The sequence below is a fragment of the Galeopterus variegatus genome, unplaced genomic scaffold (genome assembly GCF_000696425.1).
Source record: "Galeopterus variegatus unplaced genomic scaffold, G_variegatus-3.0.2 Scaffold2096, whole genome shotgun sequence".
Lineage (NCBI taxonomy): Eukaryota > Metazoa > Chordata > Mammalia > Dermoptera > Cynocephalidae > Galeopterus > Galeopterus variegatus.
Window position 1 is genome coordinate 164,431 of NW_007728207.1, and position 7,093 is coordinate 171,523.

Consider the following 7,093-nt stretch of genomic DNA (forward strand, 5'->3'; position numbering starts at 1 on the left):
TCTTTTCATTCTCTCAACAATATCTTCAAAGAGCAGATGTTTTTGTTTTGATGAAGTATAATTTATTAGTTTGCTTTTTATGGACTATGCTTCGGGGTGCTGTATGTAAGAAATTTTTGCTTAACCTGAGAAAACAAAGATTTTTCTCCTATGTTTTCTTCTAGAAGTTTTACAGTTTAGGTTTTACACTTATGTCAACGATCCATGTTGAGTTAATTTTTACATGGCACGAGGTATATATTGCAGTTCATTTTTTTGCAAATGGATATCTGACTGCTCCAGCACCACTGTTGGAAAGACTTTCCTTCCTTCATTGTCTTGAGTTGTCTTTGCACCTTTGTTGAAGATCAGTTGTCCATTCGTGTATGGGTCTATTTCTTGACTTTCTTCTGTTGTATTACCTATTGTCCATCCTGATGTCATTTCCAGTCTTGAGTACTGTGAATTTATAAGTCTTAAAATCGGGTAGCATTAGTCCTTCAATTTCATTCTTTTCCAGAGTAGTTTTGGCTATTCTAGTTCATTTGTATTTTCATATGCATTTCTGAACCAGGACTCATATGGTGGGTATCTCTTCATTTATTTAGGTCTTCCTTAATTTCTCTTAACAAGGGTTTGCACAGATCCAGCATATCTTTTGTCAGAATTTATCGCTAAGTATTTCATATTTTTGATGCCACTGTAAGTGTTTTTAATTTTAATTTCAGCTTCTAATTATTGATGACTAGTATACCTACATAAAATTGATTTTAGCATATTGATCTTATAACCTGCAGACTAACTAAACTTACTTATTAGTTCTAGCAGCATTTTTCATAGATTCAATCAGGTTTTCCACATAGACAATCACATTGTTTAAAAACAAAGACAGCTATACTTCCTTTTCAGCCTGGATGCCTCTTTTTTCTTGCCTCACTGCACTGCCTAGAACTTCCAGTGAGGAGAGCTGACATCCAGGTCTTGTCCCTGATCCTTGCGTCCATCTCTGTGACACTGGCTGGAAAACTTTTGTAGATGCTGTTTGTTGAGTTGAGGAGTTATTAATAGTTTGTTGAGAGTTTATTTTTATTAATCAGAAATGAATCTTAGATCTTGTTAAATGCTTCCTCTGTATCTTTTGTGATGGCAATATGGTAAATTACATTGACTTTTCAATTGTTAAAGAAGTTTTCATTCCAGAAATAAACCCCAGTAGGTCATAATGTATTATTCTTTTTATATATTGAATTTGATTTTTGAAAATTTTGTTTAGAATTTTTGTACCTATGCTCATGAGGGACATTGGTCTGTAGGTTTCTTTTCTTGTAATATGTGTTCGTCTGGTTTTTGGTATCAGGGAAATGCTGGCCTCATAAAATGATAATGGGAAGGTGTTTATTGTATTTCTTCCTCCATGTTTGTGGAATTCACCAGTGAAGCCATCTGGACCTGCAGTTTTCTTTGCAGGAAAGTTTTAAACTTCAAATTCAATTTCCTTAATAGACATAGGGCTATCCAGATTATCTCGTCTTGAGTGAGTAGTTTGTGCCATTCGAGGAATGTGTCTATTTCATCAAAGTGATCAAATGTTGTTCATAATATTTGCTTATCATTCCTGATACTGGGCATTTGTGTCTTCTTTGTTTCCTTATCAGTCTGAGTAGTGGTTTATCAATTTTTTCAGTCTGTTTAGGTTTCCTCTTATGTTTTACTGCTTTCTTTTGCAGTGATTTCCACTCTGATCTTTACTACTTCCTTTCTCTTACTGCTTTGAGTTTACTCTGCTTTTCTTTTACTAAAGCTAAAGGTGGAAGCTGAGGCCATTGACTCAAGACTTTCCCTCTTTTCCAGTGTGTGCAGTGAGTACTGTAAAATTTCTCCCTCAGGGCTGGCTGGTTAGCTCACTTGGGAGAGTGGGTGCTGGTAACACCAAGGTCACCGTTCGGATCCCTGTACCAGCCAGCTGCCAAAAAAAAAAAAAAAAAAAAAAAAAAATCTCCCTCAGCACTGCTTAGCTGTCTCCAACAAATTTTGATATGTTGTACTTTTGTTTTCATTCAATACAAAGTATTTTTTTTATTTCCCTGAGATTTCCTCTTTGAAAAAAACTTATTAAAAGTTTTAAATTTTATTTATATCTAATATAAATGTTTACATAATCTATTTATTGAATTTAAATATATAATTATATGTACACTATATTAAATTGTTATATATTTATAATATCATTTATACAAATATTTGTTATTTACAATTCATGTCACATTTATATGTCTTAATATTACATATTCATATATATATATTTTTTTTTCAGTTTGGCTTTTTTATTTCATTGCCACAGCCAGTTCACGTCCTCGCATCTATTTCTTTCTTTTTTTTTTTTTTTTATTTTGTCAATATACACTGTATATGATTATTATGGTCCGTCACCGACACCTCCCTCCCTCCTCCCTCCTCCCTCTCTCCCCTCCCCCCCAAGAATGTCCTTTCCGTTTGCTTGTTGTAACAACTTCATGGAAGTATAGTTGTTATATCTTCTTCCCCACCCACCCCCAGGTTTTTTGTGTGTGTGTATGTGGGTGAATTAGTTTGTTTGTTTTTCTTTTTTCTTTTTTTTTTTTTCGCTCCCACCAATGAGTGAGAACATGTGGAATTTCTTTTTCTCTGCCTGACTCGTTTCACTCAATATTATTCTCTCAAGGTCCATCCATGTTGTTGCAAATGGCAGTATTTCATTAGCAAGAATTTTGAGTAGAGAGAAAATAGCTGTTGTGTAGACAACAAACAATCTTTCAGAATATGCTTTGAGTAAGGAAAGAAATATTCTAAAGCTTCAGCAATCATTATCTCGGGGGTTATTGTGACATTAGGGTTGGTTTCGTTTTGTGTCAAACTTGCAAAGAAAGAAGGAAGCTGTGTAGAGGAAGTTCTCTGGAAATTCTCATAGGACCCATAGTATATCTGCCTAAATATTAAGCTACACACACACAGTGTGGAACTTTATACATTTGGAGAGAGAGGAACTGCTGCGTGACTGTAAAATGGACACTTCCCAGAGCTCAAACAGAGCTGAAAGGTGCGTGGGCTCCCACCGGCCAAACAAGCAGTGTGGGAATTTGAATCACACACACAGTGTGGAACTTTATACATTTGGAGAGAGAGGAACTGCTGCGTGACTGTAAAACGGACACTTCCCAGAGCTCAAACAGAGCTGAAAGGTGCGTGGGCTCCCACCGGCCAAACAAGCAGTGTGGGAATTTGAACGCCAGGGAATTTACCAAAGACCTGAGAATATAAAACTTTGAGAAAATGCCCTGCGGAGTTTATAACACAGGCAGGAGCAGAGCACGAGACAATGACGTAAGGACGAAAAGTGAGGACAGAAGTCCACTGTGTGAGCTCCTGCACTAACCTTGAGGTGGTGCGTGGCTGAAGATTGGCTGTGGCATTTCAAATATGCATGTCTTCTATGCAATAATAATGTGTTATTATTACTAAGTGGTGGTGACCACCAGAATGCAAGAGTAGCTAACATTAAAAGTCAATTAATTTAACCTCCATGTTAAAACAATAAGAAAAAGGTGACCTCAACATCTGGGGAAAATGCATGTGACAGGACATGTTCCCCGTGTTCTCAGAATGTACTTTCATCCATTCCTGATGAAAACTATCAGCGCAGATGAACAGAAGGGAAGTCCTTAACCTGCTGATGGGCATCCAAGAGAAAACTACTGACCTTATATTCTTGACCTTACTAAATTCACTTATAAATGCTCTAATGTTATTCCTTTTATTTGAAATTGTTTTGACTCTTCTAAGTATTTTTAATTTTCATACCATCATGCTATCTGATTTCAAGACTTATGATAAATCTACCTTAATCAAGAAAATGCACCATTTGCATAACGATAGACAAGTGGATCAAGTGAACAGAATACAATGTCAAGGTAACCCAGTGCAATGAACAGTCCCTCAGAAGCCCCTTCCAGAACGGCTGGGACACTGTAAAAGCAACAAGAACACTGTAAAGAATTGTCAAACCAATTTTTTCAGGACTTTGTAAATTAAGCATAAGCTTGCAACAACCATAGGAGCATTTGTTCAAGGAAAATAGATGAATCTGGAATTGGTTTCAAAACACATAATTAACTCATACAACTCAATAAGAAGGTAAACAATCTAATAAAAGTGGTCAAAAGATTTGGACAGACACCTCAACAAAATGTTACATTATGCACATTAAACTATACTCTTTAAACAAGTGCATTTCATTCTATGTAAATTAAATCTCAGTGGAATTCATTTTAAATTTTAATATTAAAAACTCAGCAAAATATTTGAAAAGACACTAGTCAAGGGAATATGTATGAATGACCGATAAGCATGCCAAAGTTGCTCAATATTGCTAGTAATCATCAAAGAGCAAATGAAAGCCCCAGTGAGACGGGACTACATAACATTCGCATTGATAGAATTTTAAAGCAAGAATGTTTGGTGAATACAGAAGCAACTGAAACCTCTTACACTTCTGAAGAGAATAACGTTGTACCACACTCTGGAAACCAGTCAGACAATTTAGTATAAAGTTAAACACACACATTTCACATAACCCAGAAATTCCACTTACATGTTTACAAAAAGAAATGACAACATATGTCCACACAATGAGTTGTAAATATGGAATCGTAGCAGTTTTATTCATGATGGCCAAAAACTTGAAACAACTAAGAAGTTTATCAGCAGATGAGCTGATAACTACGTCTGGGTACGTTTGTGCAGTAGAACATTACTTAGCCATGAAACTGACCCTCCTAAAGCTTGCACAAACCTCAGAAGCATTATGCTGAGCCAAAGAATCAAGATGCAAATACTTATGTATCGCAAAATTGCTTTTATGTGAAATTCTACAACAGACGTAACTAATTAATAGGACATGAGCAGGTGAGTGGTCGCCTGGGGTCTAGGGTGGGCTTATGGGATGCAGTTCAAAGGGAGCTTTTGGGGCATGGTGGAAATGTTCTGTGTCTTGATTATGGTTGTGGCTACACTGGTGTTTATATTTGTCAAATATTTAAAACTGATGAATTTTATTGCACATAATGATGAGTATTCTCAGTAAAGTTTATTTCATAAGTAAAAAAACCCAAAAACCAAAAAACCCTCTGAAACATGAAAACAGAATAATGATTGTTCCCCATCCAACAAATTTACCTAACCAAGAACTTTAGCAGGAAAAATGCGAAGCCCTTTCCCAAATTTTAGGAGAGCTTATGGCATGCCATGAGAGGAACTTGTGCCCCTGTGACTAAAGAGCAGTCCGTGGTCCCCAAGTGGATGAGTTGTGTAACAGCATCTGGGTACCTTCCTGAAGCACATACTGGCACACAGGCGACTGAGAAGTCATCGGATGAAAAATCACCTTTGAAAAGGTATACCTGGAAAGGGCACAGTCTTGAGACAGCCGGTGCTAACTCACAAACTCACTGGGTATCGGAGAGACACAGCTTTGGAGGTGGATTCTCTCTACTGACTGTAAACCTCCTTTGCCCCCAGCACAAAGCAAACTGTTTCTTTCTATGCCTGTGTGGATGGCTAGGGTGAAGACCTCCTGGCCTCAATCTCACTTAGTGTACACGACAAAAGTAATACCCAACTTGCAATTTGCTGTACAGATTGGCTGTGAATTCCTGTTTACGTTCCAGGCATGGTGGGCTTAAGGGTCTTGCTCAAGGTCACAGAGTTAATGAGTCAGATTCAAACTCAGGCCTTTAACCATTAAGTGTAGACTGGAGCGTCTTCCAAAAGTGCATCTAACCTCTTATGTGGATGAGACACGACATGACTGTCTACAGTGCTGCTCTGATTCAAACTCAGGCCTTTAACCATTAAGTGTAGACTGGAGCGTCTTCCAAAAGTGCATCTAACGTCTTATGTGGATGAGACACGACATGACTGTCTACAGTGCTGCTCTGAAACCATTAACACGGCTCCTTGTAAAGTTATTCTAGTTTTTGCAAAGTGTAAATTTTCATGGAATAGTCTCATGGTGGACATTGCTAGTTTTGTATAAAAGCCTCTTTCCTTCTTACAGAGTGACAGCGGACAGCGTGTAGCTGAGACTGCCCACCCCATGAGTCTAAAAATTACATCTCCTGGGCCCCATTGCCAGTAGGGGTGGCTACGTGACTAAGTCATGGCCTGTGGGATCCAAGTGTATGCGGCAGTGTTTGGAACCTTCCCAAGGAGCAGCTGGCATGCACCTATTGGTTTCCCTTTCTTTCCTCATCCTGCTTATCCCATGGCTGGAACTCCATCTGGGACCATCTGGGACATACCAACAAGGCTGGGTCCTGAGGGCACACAGACACAGAGCCCTGGCCCTGGCCTGCTGTCCTCAGCACTTGTAGTTGTGAGAGAGAAAACCCCACATATTAGTGCTTAAACAAAACAGACAGACAAAATAGACGTTTATTTTTGTTACTTGCTAGATGAAACTAATCTCAGCCATTGGTGCAAAAGCCCGTGCAATTTCATTTCACGGAATTATCTTAACCATGGAGTATCTGTATTATACATGCTGAAAGTCACCTGATATATGCAAATGGAAGTGGGGCCAAACAAGGTTTTTAAAAAGGGAGCTTAAGGCGTCACCCCAGAATGTGAAATAGGAGTGGAGGACGAGGTTCCCTGCTTACCCGCTGTGTATGGAATATGTACCATCCCCATGGAGCCGTGGGAACTAGGAAGACCCAGCCCCTGTGCTCCTGAAAGTGGGGTGAGAAGGACCCTCCTGAGAGTGAACATTTACTCTGCTTTTGCATGTGTCATCAGAACTTCGGAAGATAAATGTTAGGATATCTCTTCTACTTCCCAGGGGAGAAAACTGTGCTGCAGGTGTTGTGTCTTGCTTGGTGCTGCTCAGAAAGTGGTTAACTAGTACTAACCCTGGCAGCAGGACACCAGAGCCTGTGTTGTCCAGAAAGCAGATGCCTCTCAGAGCTCGCCAGCTCACTAATGATGGAGAGGACAGAGCAAAGAGAGAAAAGAAGGATGTGGAAGCGAACGGAGGTGGGAACAGATAAGCGGGACCCCCCAAAATGAAAACGCCTAGGCT